The 20,931-nt window shown below is 40.1% G+C and overlaps 1 protein-coding gene across 4 annotated transcripts in view; it reads left to right on the top strand.

The window, feature by feature from the left end:
• Window positions 1-20,931, top strand: part of CDKAL1 (CDKAL1 threonylcarbamoyladenosine tRNA methylthiotransferase) — a 638,543-nt gene that overhangs the window by 88,401 nt on the left and 529,211 nt on the right. The gene's annotated exons all lie outside the window — the stretch shown is intronic.

The following is a 20,931-nucleotide window of genomic DNA, read 5'->3' as shown; positions in this document are numbered from 1 at the left end:
TGTACTGGTTGACTCTTTTTTTCTTTCTCATGTTCCAAATCATTGATTTGAAACCCGGTTTTCTTCCCTTCACCATTGGTTTTGTGTGGATTTTCCTTGGTTTTACTTAGCATAGCCTTCACTTCTTCTCTTATGCATTTGCTGTACTCAAGCATATCTGTCAAGCCTGTGAGCATCTTTATCACCAGTGTTTGGAATTCTGCATCTGTTAGATTGGGTATCTCCTCATCTGTTAGGTTCACTATGTCCTCGTCACTTAGTTCTCCAATTGGAACATTGATCCGTTCCCCCTTTTGGAACATGCTTCTCTCCTCATCTTGACAGTCTCCTGTGTTTGATTGCCTCTGTGTCTTAGGTAGAGCTATCGCACCTGTTACATTGTAAGGGGCAGAGCCTTAGGGATTTGTCGTAGAGGGCGACGTGTTTCACCACATTGTGGAGCTGTATGTGGGGCAGGGGTCTGAGAGGGAACAATGCTGCTTGCCCAGCACTCGCCCCTTTTCCAGGCGCCTCTCTCACTTCCCCACCAGACCGGCGCCCCTCTAGCTGTTGCTCTGGCCGTCGTTCCCAGAGTGGGTGAGTCTGTGTATGTTCTAGGACTGTGGGGGCCCTTTAAATAAGTGGACTCTGTTGAGAGACTGGCAGTTTCTGCCTCCACCCCAACCCCACTGGTTTGCACAGTCAGAAGCAATGAGGCTTGATTTTCCTCAGTCGTTGCTGGACCGTGAGCTTCACAGTCTGATGAGGATTTGGGAACGCTCCCCAGGTGTCCCTCCTGACTTTTTAAAATGTGTAAATGTGCTTTCCACTGGCCTGCCGCTGCCACCACCACACCGCATGCTCTCCGCCCTGGTTCCACCCCTCCTACCTGTCTGGATGAGTGTTTCTTCTTTATATCTTTGTTTGCTGGACTTCCATGCAGTTTGATTTTCTGGAACTTCTGATTGTCTCTAGTTTTGAGGTATTTGTATTCCTTCTTAGTTGTGGAGGGAGATGCAGCGTGTCTGTCTACACCTCCATCTTGGCTGGAAGTCTAATTTCCTATTAGGTGGAAAAAAATACCTCCATGTGGATAGAGAGTCAGGTTCTATGTTTTATAGTGCTTTTCGTTTTTTTGCAGGTTTTTTTTTTTTTGGTGTGTGTGTGTGTGTGTGGCAGCTATATATGCTTATATTGCCAAGCAGCCTCCCTATCCAATTTCCTCAAAACTTGTAAAAAGAAGGAAAAAATGGTGTTTGCAGAAAAGTTACAAGAGTATTACAGAAAATGTCTTTTCCTTTTTGTAAGCCATTTGACAGTAAAGCTGTTCACTTGATGCTTCATCACCCTGCATACTTTAGTTTCCTATAAAGTTATTCTCCTACAAAACCACAAAGTCTTTAAAACCAGGGAATTAACACAGGCACCACTCCCATCTAATCCTCAGACCTCAGTCATGCCATTTCCATGATATCCTTTATAGCAAGAGAATCCATTTTGGGATCACATTTTGCTTGGAGTTGTCATGTCTCTTTAAGACTTTTAATATGGACTAGTTTTTCTCTCTTTCCTTGCTTTTTAATTTTTGATCTACTTGAGGAGTGTAGGCCAGTTATTTGAACGATTGTCCCTTGATTTGTGTTTGTCTGATGTTTCTCTTGAGTAGGTTCAACTTAATGCCTTGTTGGCAGGAATATCTTCAGAAGTGGTGCTGTTTTCCTCTCAGTGCACCATATCAAGTGGCCCTGACTTTGATATATCCCATTATTGGTGATGTTAACTTTGGTCAGTTGATTAAGGTGATGTCTGCCAAGTTTCTCTACTATAAAGTTTTTTACTTTTTCAGTGTAGTTAATGTGTATTTTGTGGGAAAATTTTTTGAGACTACGTAAATTTTCTGTTCTTCATAAGACTTTCGCGTCTCTTGAACTCCCATACTTGGCACCTTGTACCTCTCTGCAAGGATGCTCTTCTCCCCTCTCTTGGACTCTAGCACCCTGTGGGCACACACCCCTGAGACTGCGCAGGGCCATCTTCTGTGTGCATACTTTCATTACCTCATTTTTGCTCTGACAACAGACCTCAGGTATCTGCTGCCACCTGCCCCACGTGGGTGCCTCCTTCACCTCCCTTGGGCTTGGGCAGTGCAGACCAGGCTGCCCTTTGGTGCACATGCTCGGGCTCTGCTACCCTACACTCAGCTGCTCCTGCAGGTATGTCCTTGCTTTGCTTGAACTCTGAGACTCTGAGCTAGGCTGCCTGCCTCGGTGAACGCTCTCACTCTGCTCAGACTGACGCTCTCCTTGTGATCACTCCAATCCTCCTTACTTCTTGAGCACTGACATCCCATGCCAATTCACCCTCCCATACAGATGCCTTCCTCAGCCTGCTTGTGCTCTGACACTCTCTCCCCTTTGGGTGGGCTCTCCTTAGTCTGCCACCCACTGTCCCACAGCACAGCTGCTGCCCCAGCAGATGTCTTGATACTGATATGGTACAGAAGGGTGGGGAGCGTAAGAGGAATCCAGACTCCTGTTAGTTGTTATATTTAGTCCCTGTCCCTGCTGTTTGCTGTCTCCCCTTTTTCATCTTCATAGCTCTTTTCATGAGGAGTAAATATACGTTATAATATTCTCAATGTAAAATTTAGTTTTCTTAGAGAAAAATAGATGCTATAAACTGTGAATAAATATACAGACTTAGTTGTTTTGGGCATCATGAAAGAAATAGTCCCTGTACTTGGTATAGTAAGGACAACCAGCACCACAGCACTTAAACTCAAAGGGAAAATTGGTGGTGCAGATTCAAAGTGCTTCAGCGCAGTCTTTAGAGCCAAAGACCATCCTGGCCCTGTGTCCTGGTTTCCATTTTACAATTGCCTTTTGCATGTCACAACCTCTTTCCCTGTTTTTCCTCATCCATGAGATGAGGATTGTAAAAACCTTTCCCATGAGGCTCCTGGCAAGCTCAGACGAGATAATGTATTTGAAAATGCCTTGTAAGTGTATAGTGCTATGCAAATATTGTTATTTAGTTCTAATTTATTGCATAAACAAATTGAAATCTATAGGAAATTAAGTCAAGCATTTTAATTGTACTTGTGACTTCTAGGCAAATTTCCTCTCATGCATAAGGCAGAGAAGAGGTCAGCATAGTTTTTACTTTCCACTAAAAAATTTTAAGTCTATTGTTCTGTCACCATTATTTAGTCAGGCTAACATTTCTCCTTGAAGTCCTGCCCACCCATCATAACTTTGTGACATATTTCTATCTTCTTGATGTTTTTTAACCCTGGTACACAATAGTCCTCCTCACCCCAGTGTCTGTTGTCTGTCATTTTCGGTGACATCAGTGCCATTGACCTCCTGTGAGTTCTTTCCTGCAGTTACAATTGCTTGTGGCACAGTTCTGCTTGCATACATCACTGGGTAGGTATCTTAAAGTGAATAACACGTCTAATGCTTAAGTTACACTTCTCTTCTCTGACCTGCTCCTCCCTAATGCTTCCGCTTATGTTACTGGTGTCACGCTTTGAATTAGCTTCTAGGTTAGAAACCTTTCATTCTTCCTGCTGTCATTTCCCATATGTAGTCAGTTACTAAATATTTTTATTTTTGCAAAAATCTCCTTTCCACTTGAGCCTTCGTTTACTCATCTTATCACTGGCCCTTGTTACCTAATCTCTGAACTATCAAAATAGCCTTTTTCAAAGCCAGAGTTAGAACCTTGGCTTGCCAGGTCCAAGCCTGGGCCTCTTGAATAACTGGATGAAGAAGACCCTTGGGGCCTAAAACCAGCTCTGAGGAGCCAGCCCTTCTAGATGAGCCAGTTGGATGAGACAGAACATGTCTCCAGAGGCCTGTAAGAACCTCCAGATGGCAGGGTATAGGGTTTGGGAGGAAGTGTCTCGTCAGGCCCAGACTCATGTTGAAAAGCCTCTGGAATCTAGGAGGACCTGATCTCTAGAATAGGAGTGCCTGGACCTTTATATAGCTACTATTAACATTTCAGTACAGTTCCCTCTCATCTATCTTTAATGCACAGCGTTTTGTTTTTTTCTCTATTTTTTAAAAAATATGCTTTATTGATTATGTTACAGTTGTCCCAATTTCTTTCCCCTTTGTTCCCCTCCACCCAGTGACCCCCATCCCTCTAGTTGTTCCTTCACCTCAGTCCATGCCCATTGGTTGTGCATATAGTTCTTCTCAACATCTTCCTGTCTACTCCACTCCCTCCTACTATGCTTCTTAATTTCTGTACCATCTCCCTCCCTTTCCCTCCTTCTACCTCCCAGTTGACCTCCCCCCATAATGTTCCCCATACCTATAATTCTTTACCCACTCTTGTTGCCTACTTAGTTTGCCTGTGTTTCGGTTCCCGAGCTTCTGTTGTTGGTTGTTGTGATACAGTTTTCATTTTAATGTTCATAGTTTTGATCCTCTTTCTCCTAAACAAATCCCTTTAACATTTCATATAACAGTAGTTTGGATCTAATGAACTCCTTCTGTTTTACTTTGTGGTGGAAGCACATTCTCTGCCCTTCTATTCTGAATGACAGCTTTGCTGGATAGAGTAATCGTGGTTGTAGGTTTTTGCTTTTCATTATTTTGAATATTTCTTGCCAGTCCCTTCTTGCCTGCAGAGTTTCTTTTGATATATCAGCTGATAGTCTTATTGGGACCCCTTTGTATGTAATTCTCTTCTTCTCTCTTGCTGCTTTTAAGATTCTCTCCCTATCCTTAATTTTTGACATTTTGATTGTAATGTGTGTTGGTGTGGTTCTCCCTGGGTCCAGTTTTTTTGAAACTCTCTGTGCTTCCTGGACCTGTAAGTCTGCCTCCTTCCCCAAGTAAGGGAAGTTCTGCTTCATTATTTTTTCACATAATTTTTCAATTTCTAGTTTTTCTTCTTCACCTTCTGGCAACCCTGTGATTCAGATGTTGGCCTGCTTATAGCTGTCCGATAGGTTTCTGAGCCTCTCCTCATTTCCCTCACTTTTCATTTCCTCTTTCTGCATGGGTTGACTGTTTGTTCTTTCCCTATGTTCCAATTGGTTGATTTGATCCCTGGTTTTCTTTCCCTCACCACTTGTTTCGTATGTCTTTTTGTTCATTTCAACAGGACTAGTCTTCATTCCTTCCCTGTCTTGTTTAAGATCTGCTGTTATGTCTGCAAGCATTTTTATAACCAAAGCTCCGAACTGTGCCTCAGAAAGATTTCCTATTTGATCTGTTAGATCAGATATTTGCTGTCTGGTCAGCTGCGTCACTGGGATCTCTATCATGATCTGTGCCATCCTGACAGTTTTCTGTTTACCTTTGCTTCCTGGGCAGGGCTTTCACACCTCCTACGCTATAGGGGGCAGAGCCCCGTGCACTTGTCACTACTGGGTGATCCTTCTCCTCACGCTGTGGTGCTTTGTGTGGGGGCGGGAGTCCAAGATGAATTCTTCCTATTTACTCTCTGCTGAGAGACTGGGAGCTTCTTCCTCTGTTCCTACCCCCTCTGGCCTTCACAGTTCGAGGCAATGGGGATCTGCCTTCCCTGGCTTTGGAATCTCGAGCTGACAGGTCTGGTCTGCAGCCGGGGGTGCTCACCAGGTGCTTCTTGCCTCTTTTTAAATACGGGTGTCTGTGCTTACCGCCATCCCGCCACCATTGCCGCAGCTGCCACCACCGGCACAGCTTGACCTCTCTGCCCCGGTTTTGCCCCTCCTACCCGTCCGAAGAGCACCACTTCATACGTTGGACTTTCATGTAGCTTTATTTTCTGGAAGTTCTGGTTATTTCTGGTTTTGCAGTAGATATATTCCTTCTTAGTTGTGGAGGGAGATGAAGCTTGTCAGTCTAACCTCCATCTTGCCGGAAGTCCTCTTTTAATTTTTTATAATTATAATTATAAGTTTAAATTGCACAATCTCTGTTAAATGGAAAAAAGTATTTTTTCATGATATTTTGGTATGTACTTTTTTTTTTTTTAAATCAGTGCACAGTGTTCCATAGAATGAAAGGTTGCTGCTGACTTTGTTCTTGTCAGAACAAGAAGATCCCCTGGAATAAATACCAGATTCTCCAGCAGTTTGACCTCAGCTTCTGCTGTTTGCCTCCTCATTTGGTTTCCATACTTACTCATTAACATGCCATTCTGATGCCCTGATCTTTGCTTCGTTGTTTATTCATGTTTGCTCTTTGTTTCTTCCTTTCTCTCCTTTCCTTCTATTCTTCTCTCCATCCATCCATTCATCCATCCATCCACCCACTCACCTGCCAATTACCTGTCCACAATAAGGGTATATTTCTTTCTAAGTCTTGTGCTTGTCCCTGGGGATTTAAAGATGGATAATCCATATTAAAAGCGGGACATATTTATGAATCTTTGCCAGAATGTGTCACAAGTTCATCTGTAAGCACAGGGGAAAAGAGTGCCTATTCTTTCTGAAGAACTACGGTACAGAAAGCTTCCTAGGGGCAGAGGCTCGTAACCTAGCTGAGAATGACGCGTAGGAGTTTTCTAGGGCAGATGGGTGGAAGGGACATTTAGGCAGAGGCTACAGAAATGAAAACAGTGGTAACCATGTGGCTCAAGGTTGTCTCTGTTTTTTTCATTATTTTGTTTTTTAAACATCTTTTTTGAGATAATAACTCTTCATGCCATACATTGCTTAATGTGCACAATTCATTAGCATTTAGTATAGTCACAGAGTTATGCATCCATCACTACAGTCAATTTAAAATGATTTTAAAATTTATTTTAATTTTTTTTGAGAGGGGTTTAGGGAAAAAAGGGAGAGAAACATTGATGTAAGAGAGAAACGTCGATCAGTTGCCTCCTGCACACGCTCAGACCTGGGACCAAACCCGCAACTCAGGCATGTGCCCTGACAGGAATGGAACCCTGCGGGGTGATGCCCAATCAACTGAGCCACACTGGCAGGGGCTTAAAACATTTTCACTAACCTAAATAGAATCTCTGTTCTTTAACTGTTGTTATCTATCAGTCTTCCTACTTTCCCAGGCCTAGGCAATCACCATTCTCCATTCTGTTTCTTTGGACATTTCATTTAAGTGGAATCCTTCAACACTTGTTACTTTGTAACTGATCTCTTTCACCTTGTTTTCAAGATGTATCAAATATTTCATTTCTTTTTATTGCCTAATAATATTCCTATGCATGGACATACCACATTTTATTTATCTGATTATCAGTTGATGGACATCTTTTTTTCTCACTTTTTGGCTATTAGAATAATGCTGCTATGAACATGATGTACAAGTTTTTGTGTGAACATACATTTTCATTATTTTAGGGTATATCCAAGGAGAAGAGTTGCTGGATCATATGTTAACTCTTTCTTTACCAATTTGAGGAACTGCTAGATTATTTTGTAAATCAGCTGTACTATTTTATATTCCCATCAGCAGTGTAGGATGGTTCCAGTTTCTCTACATACACTCAGCAACACTTTTTTGTTCCATTTTTTTTTTTTATTATTATAGCCATCCTTGTAGGTGTGAAGTTGTAGCTCATAGTAGTTTAGTAGTGTTCTTCTTTTTTCTTTTTTAATCCTCACCTGAGGACATTTTTTTTCCATTGCTTTTTAGAGACAGTAAATGAGAAAGGAAAGGAGGGAGAGAAACATTGATGTGAGAGACAAGTATCAACTGGTTGACTCTGGAACTCACCCGGACCAGGAATTGATGCTCAGACCAGGGATTGTATGTGTCCTGATAGGGGATGGGAGTGGGGTCACATGTGCCCACATCAGAACCAGGGATCAAACCCACAACCTAGGTATGTGCCCTGACTGGGAATTGAACCTGCAACCTTTCAGTTACTGAATGATGCTCCAACCAACTGAGCCACACTGGCCAGGGCTCTCATATAGTTTTGATTTTCATTTCCTGATTGCTGTTGATGTAGAACATCTTTTCATGTGGTTAACAGTTATTTGTATATTTTTGGAGAAATGTTGAATCAGATCTCTTCCACCCATTTTTAATTGGATTGTTGTCTTTTTATCATTAAGTTGTAATAGTTCTTCATATTTTGTCTAGTTTTTTAAATCAAAATCAAGACTAGAATACACTATTTTTGATTTTGTAACTAGAAAATGAATTAAATAATCGAAATAAAATTGGAATCATCTAAAAGAAATAAAATTTTATTCTGAAAAGTAGATTTGGAATTAGGGAATTAAGATAATTCTCCCTGCCTATATGCAGTGTTGTCAGATATTTAAATATTCTCTTCTTTCCTCAGGAAATCCCCAGCACCTGTGATAAATGAATAATATTTTCTAATCGTTTTTCATTCCCAAAGAGTCCTTTAAGGCAATATTATTCCCTCTCTTTGTAGCTACTTATTTTTGTGTCAAATTGGTAAAACATCTTTGTAATTGAGAAAGTTTGGTATTGTCTTTTTGGGATATTATTTATGACTCAGTTAATTGAACAAAATTATTGGATGCCTACTGGGTATACAGTTAGTATATTTTGTTTCTTTCTGGGAGTCATAGTCAAAATAACATTGGTGTAGCATGGGCACTGACAAATCAGAGTAGCACTGGCCTTAAAGTACTTTGCTCATGTTCAGTTTCATTATTTCATTGATAGATCTTTGAAGTTTTTCTTCTTTGCATTTTGAAGTCTAGCAAACCTAAGCCTAGTCTGTAGCTTTATTTTTCACTTGGGTCCATCCTTTTTTGGTAGTGTCCATTGAGTCTTTATCTTTTGATAACCAAATTGGTAATTGTTTTGACTCAGTAAGTTTGCTGGGTCAAATCCAGGGATAGCTCTTATATTGGAGATAATATTCAGCAGATTTCTAAACTTCCCTTCAAGGAGTTACCTCTGTACTCTGGAATTGGCCCAGGAAATGTACCATTTCTAGCATATGACTTGAGTTACTGATTTGTGCTGAACAATTGAGGACTGTATATAATCTGAACAGATACCAAATGTTTAGCAAATTTGCTAGTGAGTAGATTCTCTTGGTGGTTATGATTTACTCCTTGGCTAAATAGAAGTCTTTTTCATATATCTTTTAAAAAATAAATATTTTATTGATTATGTTATTACAATTGTCCCAATTTTTACCCTGTTGCCCCCCTCTGTCTGGTACCCCTGTTCCCCCACCCCCCCAGCAATCCCCCCTTAGTTTATGTTCTTTGGCCCTGCATATAAGTTATTTGGCTTCTGCATTTCTTATACTATTCTTAACATCCCCCTGTCTATTTTGTACCTACCAATTATGCTTCTTAATCCCTGCAATTTCCCCCCCGTTCTTCCCCTTTCCCCTCCCCACTAATAACCCTCCATATGATCTCGTATCTATGATTCTGTTCCTGTTCTAGTTGTTTCCTTCGTTTGCTTTTTTAGATTCAGTTGTTAGTAGTTGTGAATTTGTTGCCATTTTAATGCTTACAGTTTTGATCTTCTTTTTCTTAAATAAGCCTTTTTAACATTTCATGTAATAATGGCTTGTTGATGATGCATGCCTTTACTTTTACCTTGTCTGGGAAGCACTCTATCTCTTCTTTCATTCTGAATGATAGCTTTGCTGGATAGAGTAATCTAGGTTGTATGTCCTTGCTTTTCATCACTTTGATACTTCTTGCCAGTCCCTTCGTGCCTGAAGAGTTTCTTTTGAGAAATTAGCCGATAATCTTCTATGGGAACTCCTTTGTAGGTAACTCTCTGCTTTTCTCCTGCTTCTTTTAAAAGATTCTCCTTTATCTTTAACCTTTGGCATTTTAATTATGATGTGTCTTGGAGTGGGCCTCTTTGCATCCATCTTGTTTGGGACTCTCTGTGCTTCCTGGACTTGTATCCGCATTTCCTTGGCCAAATTCAAGAAGTTTTCTTTCATTTTTTTTTCAAGTAAGTTTTCAATTTCTCGTTCTTTCTCATCTTGTTCTGGCACCCCTATGATTTGGATGTTGGTACATTTGGAGGTGTCCCAGAGGGTCCTCATCCTATCCTTATTTTTTTGAATTCTATTTTCTTCTCGCTGTTCTGGTCAAATGTCTATTTCTTCCTTATGTTTCAAATTGTTGATTTGAATCCTGGCGTCCTCCCCTCCACTGATGATCCCCTGTAGATTTTTCTTAGTTTTACTTCATGTAACCTTCATTTCTTCATTTATATTGTTGCTGTACTCAATTAATTCTTTGAGCATCCTGATCACTGGTGTTTTGAACTCTTAATATGATAGGTTGGCTATCTTCATTTCACTTAGTTCTTTTTCTGCGGTTTTGTTCTGTTCTTTCATTTGTGTCATATTTCTTTGTCTCCTCAATTTGGCAACCTCCCTGTGTTTGTTTCTGTGTATTAGGTAGAGCTGCTTTGACTCCCTTTCTTGGTAGCATGACCTATTGTAGAAAAAGCACCTGTAAATTGTGTGGGATGGAGCCTTAGGTAATCACCAGGGTGGGGCAGAGCGCTTTACCACTTTGTGACTCTGTGTGGGGTAAGGGCTCAGAGAGGGGACAGTGCCGCTGCTTGTTTCTGGAGGTTTGCCTGGGACTTGCCCATTTCCGGTCACTTTACCCACTTCGTATGTGACTGGCGCCCTTCCAGCTGTTGCCCTGGTGATGAATCCCAGAGTGAGTGGGTTTATGTATATTTTAAGCCCCTGTGTGTCCTTTAAGCCAAGTCTCCTAAAGATCCAGCAGTTTCCTCTGCTGCCTTAACACCCAGTGGTTTTTACAGCCAGAAAGTATGGGGATTTATCTTCTTGGCACTGGAACTCTGGACTGTGCAGTCCGGCCTGGGGCTGGGATCACTAGCTCCCAAGGTATCCCTCCCGATTTTTATCCACCATACGTGAATGTGTGATTCTCCATTTTGTCACCTACTGTGCCTCTTGTCCTTTCTTCATGACTCCACCCCTCCTACCCATCTGGATAAATGTAGCTTCTTAAATTCTTGGTTGTCGGACTTCCATACAGCTCAAGTTTCTGATGGTTCTGGGTGTTATTTGTTGTGAGATCTAGTTGTAATTCTTTCTGTGGCTGTGCAAGGAGGTGAAGTGTTTCTACCTATGCCTCTGTCTTCACCAGAAGTCTCTCATATATCATTTTAAAAATATTTGAATCAGGACGGAAATTTTTCATGGAGTGCATTAATTTAAAGTACATTTGGACTGGCTGCTCTGAAAAAGCATTTTTGCATTGTCCTGGGCCTGCAGCAACCTCTTCAGGGCACCCCGCTCTGAATAGCCTCAGGAAGCTTTATCACCAGAATTCCCAAACTCTGGCTTGCTTTTTATTCTCATGAATTGGATCACTGATGTGCCACATCATGCTAAATGCTGCCGTGGACACCAGCTCTGAGATCTCCACCAAGAACTTAAAGGGGAAGAAGGAAGTTGTGGAGGTGGCGGAGAGTGGAAGGGATGCATCCACTAATAGGAACACTAATGAGGAAAATGGGGAACAGGAGGCGACTAATGAAGTAGATGAAGAGGAAGAAGGGTGGGAGGAAGAGGATGGAGATGAAGAAAAGGAGGCTGAGGAAGCAGCTTGGGCAAACAACGGGCTACTGAAGATGGTGAGGATGACAGTGTTGACCCAAGAAGCAGAAGACTGATGAGGAGAGGACTAGAGAATGAAAAGGAGAACAGTTTAGAAAAGAAGGCCACCGTGACCCATTTACTCCTGCTACCTCCTATCTCAGAATCTAAACATGGTCAACCTCAAGTGGAGAGACCTGCCCAGCTGCCCATGGGCATAGTGCTGCCCACAGGTGACATACACTCTCTCCCAACCAAAGCTCTGTGAGGTAAATATGCAACAGGAGAGAAAAAAGAACCAGAACCTATAAGGCCCTGCTTTTTATCTTATAAGTATTCTAAGGAGGATAATTTGTATTTTTAATTTGCATTTTATATTTTGGATATGTTTGTATATACATAAAATTTTTTTTTTTTACATAGGGGCAGCTATTTTTATCGGCCTTTGGAGTGTCCTCCGTTATACTAATGACTCTGCTTGCTGTGTGATCATGTTCTTTATAATTTCAAAGGAGAAAAAAAAACTTGTAAAAGAATAGTGAAAACAACAACAAAATAGTCTTTTGTCTATTGTCTAATGCCTGTAACATTTTGTGTACGTGTTTAGCTGTATTATAAGTAGTTTGTTTTATGACAGGGTTAAGAAGGCCAAAGATAAAATATTTTAAAATTTTATTTAAAAAAATTCACACCTGAGGATATATATTCATTGATAGAGAGAAAGAAAGGGAGAGAGAGAGAGAGAGAGAGAGAGAGAGAGAGAGAGAGACAGAGACAGAGACAGAGAGAGAGAGACAGAGACAGAGAGAGAGAGAGAGAGAGAGAGAGAGAGAGAAAGAGAGAAACATCAATGTGAGAGAAACATCAGTCAGTTCCTTCCTGTATATGCCCCGACTGGGGACCCAACCCACAACTTAGGTATGTGCCCTGACTGGGATTTGAACCCATGACCTTTGGTTTATGGACAGTGCTCCAACCACCTGAGTCACATCAGCCAGGGTGAGTTTATTTTTATTTTTATTATCTTTGAAACCACTATTAATTTGTTTGTTTAAATATTTTATTTATTTCTTTTTTAAGAAAGGGAAGGGAGACAGAAGGAAACATCTATCAGTTGCCTTTCACATGCCCCAACTGGGGACCTGGCCTGCGACCCAGGCATGTGCTCTGACTGGGAATTGAACCGGTGACCTTTCACTTTGTGAGACAATGCCCAACCCATTGAGCCATACCAGTCAGGGGACTATATATTTATTTTGATGTATTTGTGAATCTGTGTTGTCCAACAATAAACTGGAATCTTATTTTGCTGAATCGTTCTTAAAGGAAAGATACAATTATATTTTTAAACAACTCTCATTTTTTTGTGTGTAGTAAATTCTCAATAATAAACTTATTTATTTATCTTTCCAAAATACAGTTTCGAATAGGTGCCAAGCCAATAGTATATATCTGATTCACCCAGTTTTCAATTATCCATATATTTAGATTATTGGTGACCATTAAAACAAATCAACTCTGGTTTTCCTTTGGTTTCTTGATAATTTTCTAAGTTGCCTTAATGGCAACCATAGGACAGGAGACTGTTGCAATTGTCCAGGTGAGATATGATGACTTCTAACTTCTACAGGGGTAGTGGCAATGGAGATAAAGAGCGGGCATATTCATGTTATTTTGGAGGTAAAATCTTCTGGGAGGTGTTGAATTTGCTGTGGGGGCTGATGAGGTGAAAGGAATGATTAAAGATGATCCCAGGTTTAAACATTTTGGTAAATGTGCCATTTATGGAGATAGTGAAGACTGGGACAGGTAAGGTTTAGTCATTTGCCTGTTGGCTCTAAGATTTGATTTTCTGACTTTGTCTACTACAGTATATTGCATGTAGCCGCACTTCACAGTCTTACTAATGTTTGGCTTTTGTGGGAAGAGCTGGCCAAAAGGAGGCACTGATGGAAGAAGGACTGCAGGATAGGAGTGGAGAGAGGATAGAGTATTGTTTTACTCTCTTTTTACTCTAGTTCATGTCTTAGCAAGTGGCAGTTTCATTCCTGTGACTTCAGTTCCTATCCGGCAGCTCTTCCTTTGCCGTCTCAGCTTTTGACGCTGGGCAGCACCAGTTGTTGGTCTGGCCCCTGCCAAATGGTTGCAGCTTCTGTTCACATAATTCCACCTCTCCCAGTGGGTATCTCTAGCCCTTAGGCTGGTCATGGTTTCCTGATGTTACTCATCTCAAGGTTGCTTTACCATTCCCCATTTGGTGTCTTTTCATCCCCATGTAACCACATTTTTGTATTAATTTTTCTGTAATGCCTAGAGTGGTTTCTGCATTCCTAATTAGCACCTTATGAATACAAGGGTGAACATCTGAAGGTTCAGTTTTGGAAATGCTTTGTGTCAATGTTAATATTTCTTTGATGCAGTCCATTGGAGAAGTTACTAGGTGAGTTGAATAGTGAGCTCAGATTGACATCTGGACTGAAAGTATCTAGTGAATAGATGAGAAGGGAACTGAAATCTAGGTCCTAAGGAAGTCTAAATCATGGAGAGCAGAGGGTTATGAGTAACGTAGAGAAGCTAGGGAGGTAGGAGAGTGATTCTATGGACACCATAAAGAAAGAAATGTTAGGCTGTCTGTGTCATTTGGTATCGGTTCCCACAGTGAAAGTATTTTCCTGGAAATGGTGAGTGGTTGAAGATCTTCACCAAAATGAAGTGGTGGAAGAGTGAATGGGAGGTGAAAGAATATGTAGTGCTGGTACAGAGACAGTTTGTTTAAGAGGCTTGACTATGGAAGGAAGTAAAGGATTGGGGAGATTGTAGGAAGATTAAGACAAGCTACATTTTTACATTACTTTTTTTTTACTTTGAATATACGTAATTTTAAAATAGGTTCAAAAGGAAAAAATTTATAGAAGGGAAAGTCTTCCTCTTGTCTTGTCTGCCATCAATCCTGTTCTTATTCCTCTTCCCAGTTCCAGTCATTGTTATTTGTTTATGGTATACACTCCAAGTTTTTTTTATAAAAATACAAGCAAATGTGAAACTAGAGTTTCAGGGTAGCATAGTATATATGTTTTTTAAGTGTCTTATTGTTATTCCTCTGGAAAATGTCTGGAGATCTTTTTGCATAAGGACTTAGAGGTTATTCTTTATTAATTATTTTTTTTCAGATTTAATTTGTTTTATTGATTAAAATATTACATTTGTGCCAATTTCCCTTCCCTCTGCTCCCCTCCACCCGGTGGCCCCCCTCCCTCCAGTTGTCCCCCCCTTTTAGATTATGTCCATTAGTTGTGCATACAGTTCCTCCCAACCTCTCTCCATCTATTCCATTCCCTCCTACCTTGATCCCCAATTCCTATATCGTCTCCCTCCCTTTCCCCATTCCCCCTCCCTGTTGACCTCCCCCCAATACGCTTCCCGTACCCACAGTTCCTTTTCCACTCTCGTTGCCTATTTAGTTTGCCTTTGTTTCATCTCCCTAGCTTCTGTTTTTTTAAACCAGTCCCTTTAACATCTCATATAACAGTGGTTTGGATCTAATGAACTCTTTCAGTTTTATTTTGTCCTGGAAACACTTTCTCTGTCCTTCTATTCTGAATGACAATTTCGCTGGATAGAGTATTTGTGGTTGTAGGTTTTGGATTTTCATTACTTTGAATATTTCTTGCCAGTCCCTTCTTGCCTGTAGGGTCTCCCTTGAGAAGTCAGCTGATAGTCTAATTGGGACCCCTTTGTACATAAGTCTTTTCTTCTCTCTTGCTGCTTTTAAGATTCTCTCTTTATCTTTAATTTTTGACATTTTGATTATAATGTGTCTTGGAGTGGTTCTCCCTGGGTCCAGTCTCTTGGGAACTCTCCTTGCTTCCTGGACCTGCAAGTCTATTCCCTTCCCCAAGTCTGGGAAGTTCTCCTTTATTATATTTTCACTCAATTTTTCAAGTTCTAGTTCATCTTCCTCATTCTCTGGCAAACCAATGATTCTTATGTTGGGCCTTTTATAGCTGTCCCAGAGGTTTCTGATCCTCTCATTGTTGCTTCCCATTTCCTCTCGCTGCATTGGTTGACTGCTTGTTCCTTCTCCATATTCCAGTTTGTTGAAATGAACTCTGGATTTTTTCTCACCTTCTATCTCGTATGCGGTTTTGTTCCTTTCGTTATGAAATTTTTTCGCTTCTTTCTTATCTTTTTCCTGCTCTTTTGTGAATTCTGTAAGCCACCTGATAACAATGGCCCAGAACTGAGCCTCTGACAGGTTTCTTATCTGTTCATCTGTCAGGTTCTCTATCTGCTGTCTGGTGAGTTGTGTCACCGGGATTTCTATAGTTGTCTGCCTCATTTTGACAGATGCGTTTTGTTTTCTTGGGCCGGCTGTCGGGGGCAGTGCCTGTGTACTCGTAATGACCCAGCGACCGGCGGGCGCCGTTTGGCGTCACAAATCAGCGACCGGCGCCTGCCTGTCCGCGACCTATTTCGCAGCCCTGTGGTGCTTTCTTTGGGGGCGGGGGTCCAAGATGGATTCACACAGTTATTCCGCTAGGAGACAGGGATCCGTCCTCCCGTCCCCCTGGGCCTCACTGTTCAAGGCGATGCGGCGGCCGCTCTCCCCAGCGCCGGAGTCGCGCACCGCCAGGGGCTTGCGCAGCCGATTCCTCGCCGCCCGCCGCTCCGGGTGCGACCGCAAGACCGCAAACAGCACTGCCCTCTTTAACTCTTACCTGCCCAAATGGCACCGCTGGTTTATAACTTCATATGTTGGACTTCCGTGTAGTTTTATTTTCTGGAATTTCTAGTTATCCTTTGTTTTGAAGTAGTTGTATTCCTCTCTAGTTGTAGAGGGAGACCTAGCGTGTCCGTCTAAGCCTCCATCTTGGCCGGAAGTCCCTTAATTTTTTTTTTGAGCAACTTTATAGGAATCTCAATTCTGAATATGCTAAAATCATTTTAACCACCTTTATTCTTATAAATAATACTGCAATGAATGACCTTACACATGTGCAAGTATGTTTGTAGTAGGCTGTATTCTTAGAACTTCTCGGGCAGAGGATGTGTATTTTCCTTTTTGTTATGTGTACAGCACGAGGTGGTATTCCAGTTTACATTTTCACCAGGAATGCAGGGGAGTGCCTGCTTCCTCATAGTTACGTCAGCGTGATGTGTTTTCAAACAAATGTTTTTTTTTGACAATAAATGATACAGGTTTCTTTTTTTCTTAGTGCAGTTTTTATTTTTCATTTATTAAGAACAGGGTTGAGCCTGGGCAGGTGGTTCAGTTGGTTGGATTGTCGCCACGTATATCAAAAGGCTGAGGGTTTGATTCTTGGTCAGTGCACATATGTAAGGCAACTGATCGATGCTTCTTTCTCTGCCCCTTCCTCCCTCTTCCTTCACCCCATCTTCTCTTTCTGATATCAATTAAAAAATATTCTCTGGTAAGTATTAAAAAAATCAAACATACCATTGGCGTGAGAATTTAAAAAAATTGGGTCAAGTATCTTTTTTGTATGTTCAAAAGCCATGTGCTGCTTTTCTTTTTTGGTGAACTCTCAGTTTGTATTCTTTGCCCATTTTGGGGGCGGAGGGAGGTTAGATTTCATCTTCTCAATTTTGGAGTTTTATTATGCTGAGGTCCTCAAAGCTCAGTGTGGCAGGAACATAACATGCAAGATGGGCACGGTGAGCAGTAGCTTAGGGTAGAGGCATGGTGACCGATTATGAAGTGCCCTGTAAAGTCCATTTGGTGTGTATACTGCCGCTTAGTTTACAAACCTATTTAAAATTTAGAAGTAGATATTCTATTATGGACTCTTTAGATGCAGTAACTTCTGACCTAATTATGTGTCAGGATCAACAGAGCAGTTTAATTTGGAAAGAGGAGAGGGGAATATTAGCAATGTTCTATTCTACATAGTAAGTAAAATGTTTGATTTGCATTCTGACACTCATTGTTATCAGACCTACTTAGCTATGTAATTAATTTCCAGTAGTTATTGGTAGAGTTTTCCAGCTTTTATTTATCATTTAAAAGAAAATAATTTTTTTCCCAATTTATAGAGTGAACAGAGCTCAAGCTGGCCTGTGGATTCCTCATTTTATTTTTGCAAAGCGCTAGCAGGACTACCATTTCTCTGCTGTCTGGAAGTAGAGCACTCCTATAAAACCTTTCCTGGGCTGAAGTGGCAGAAATTGAAGAAATGATTTGTATGGAAAAGTTTTTTAGTTTTCCAAGATCCAGAAAATAATCTACCAAATCATATCAAATAACACATAACACCTAAAATGATACCACCAACATACAGTAAAAGCAGTGCGCTCTCGAACATGTGCAAGTTTGTCAGTGCACACTTTGCCTCCCTAATGGCTTGGTGCATCACAAATGCTGGATGCTATTTTCACTTTTTGCCTTTTTTTGTAAAAGTGAAAATCCTCTTTGGATTTCTTTTAGTTATTAGTGAAAACAGGTTTTGATGTAGGTCTTTCAGAAAAGTAAAGTGGTGTAACCCGAACTTGCTATAAGTGGGGGATACCTGTGTCTTTGAAGAATAGTCGTGTGAGTCATCTCCAAGAGTAAGTGCTTCCCCCAGGAGCTTCTGTGTTCTCCTTCATTCAGAAATACTGTACACTAAATAATCACCAGCACTACACAGTGGACGGTCAGCTCTTTTTCATAGTATTTCAGACTGGGAACTTCTTTCCCTTTCTCTCCTCTCCTGCTCCTTCCTCTGTTTCTGTCACCTTCCTTTTCTCCTCATCCTCCCAATCTTCCAACACTAGCTGCCTAAAGGGAGAATGACTTCTTGTGGATCACTTTAATTGTTCTTGTAAAAAGATTTTGAAAACATGGTTACTCTGTGCTGTGCTTTGCACAGTTCTTATAAAGAACAGTAAGTGAGATGTAGAAGAAAAGTCCATTGACTAGAATTTTTTATTTTAATTTGGCCTCTGATTTTAAGAAATTATTTTTCAAGAGGTGCTTTTAAGTTCTTTTATTAAGCTTACTCTATTCCCTGAGTTTTTAGTAGACATTCAATAATTTGTATTACTATAAATGTACACCCTGCATATGAATAAGCATAATGGACGTTCGTTCTGTGGTAAAGACCTCCTTTTCCTACCAAATGCTCTTGGGTCCAAAACAGTCAAACATTTTTTCCTCTTTGTTGTGTTCTTAGTAAATTTTTTTTTATATTGGCATGCTTAACTGCTTTACTTAAATATGTGGATAGACTCCTTTTACTGTTTTCCTTCTTAAGCTATAGATTCCCCCCTCTATAAAATTCGAGTAAAAATGAACCCACCACAAATTTGGTGAATGAAATGGAAAAAAAAGGAATATTACATACTTGCTTGACTCATTGCTGGACACATAACATGTTCTCAGTAATGTTAGCTATTATTGTTATTGCTAATTAGATTTTTATTAAGATTTAAAACTAATTTATTTTGTGTCTATGAAGAAATAGTTTGGAAAGTAAATGTGTTTTGATTAAAACAAATAATAATTTGTTTTTCTCTCTTCACACTCAAAGTGGGTGGTGAGTCAATGACCATCATTTTCTTGGTTCAGTGAGTACAAAAGCTTTTAGCAGTGGGAGAAAAGTCCCTTGGCAGATGTATATCAGGTCACTGTTTTCATGATGTATCACAGCAGGAAAATAGTTTATGTTCTCACTTTACAATGAAAGAACACTATTGACTAAGCTCTATGGAAAGGGAAGCTTAACAGAAAATTTAAAAAGCAGTACATCCTTTTAATAATTAAAACAGTACAGATGAATATGAATGAAATATTAATGTGTCCCTTCTCAGGATTAAATTTTATAAAATTATTAAAGTAATGTCCATGCAATTTAAAAAAAAGAATGGAGAAAAGACATAAAAGGTGCACATGAATGCTATATAGGAGGACAGCTGAAGTAATTCCAAGGACAAACACCTCAAACAATGTCATATGTATGCCTCTAGAAATTTTCTTTGCTTAGAACAGAATTTCCCTTTTTCTCTTTTCCTTTTTAAAACACAAATGACACACACGGCCTACTCTTCTGCACCTTGCTTTGTTTCACCTGATGTTATAACAAAGATTATTATAAATTAGTACTTACCAATTTATCTTGCTTTTTTAAAACAGCTAAATAGTATTTTAGCTGCAGTCTCATAATTTATTTAGTCAGTCTCCTTATAATGGACTTGTAGGCTTTCTAGGTCTTTTGCTTTGTCAGTAATCTTCAATGCGAATTTAAAAATGTATGTGTATGACTATATATATATATATATTATATGTATATATGTGTGTGCATATATGTGAGTTATATATATAAATATGCATGTGGCGCAAGTATCCTATAAGCATGTGTAGGTGAAATTCTAATGTGCATTTAAATTTTTGATAGCTATCCCTACATTGCATTCCAAAGAGTTTCCTCAGTGTCTACTGCCATCAGCAGAAGAGGTTGCCAATTTCCTCATTCCTTTGCTAGCATTAGATAGTATCATATTTTTTATCATTTTCCAATTTGATTTGAGAATATAGTATCCTATTTCATTTTCTGTTTTAAAAATTTGGTAAGATCAATGTGTATTAGGATAAATTCCTAATAGATCAAATATCTAAATGTTAAACTATGTATGTTAAGAATAATATAGGAAAAGGTGAAGCCAAAGAACTTATATGCACGACCCATGGACATGAACTGAGGAGGGGTGGGATTGCTGGAGGGAAGGGGGGTACTCGGCAGAGAGGAGCAAAGGGGAAAAAGAAATTGGAACTACTGTAACAGCATAATCAATAAAATATACTTAAAAAAAAAAAACCCAAAAAACAAACTTTGCCTGGCTTCCTGTTTCTCACCCGATTGACAAAAGTACACAGGTTTGATAGCATATTCTGTGGGTGATGCCTGGATAAATGGGCAATGTTTTGCATTGCTCTTCCCTGAGGAAGGAGAATTTTTCAGTATATAATGCAATTACTTATGACTTCATTCTTTGACCCAGCAATCCTACTTTTTTGGACTTGATTCCAAAGATAATCTGGGAAGAACAGAGAATGATACACGCATACTGCTATTCATTGCAGCACTGTGGTGTGATAATGAAAGACTAAACAATCAAGTCTTGAGGTGTAGATTCCATCTGACTAGCCTAAAGTTTGTAGCCTTCCAAAGCAGTTCTCATATCCCAGCTCAGGCATTGGCAATATTTGGCTAATGTGCAGATGATTTTCAGTTCCATATTGGAAATTAACAGTAGTGCTGTAGGACAAATCTCAAAGTAGGTAAAAATAGTTTTTGGTTCCTCTCCAAGTCTCTCTCCAAATGTGGTGCATTCTTACTGTCTTTTCCTTCCCTGGTCCATTTTTGTACATCAACCTAGTCCTTCTTTTCTTAAGGGCTCTTTTATAAAACTGCTTCTTCCTCCTAGGCACCAGAGGACCTGGGA

The sequence above is a fragment of the Furipterus horrens genome, unplaced genomic scaffold, assembly GCF_987537825.1.
Source record: "Furipterus horrens unplaced genomic scaffold, mFurHor1.1.pri manual_scaffold_3, whole genome shotgun sequence".
NCBI classification, from domain to species: Eukaryota; Metazoa; Chordata; class Mammalia; order Chiroptera; family Furipteridae; genus Furipterus; species Furipterus horrens.
Note: the sequence above shows the minus strand (reverse complement) of the source record. Positions and strands in the feature narration are given on the sequence as shown.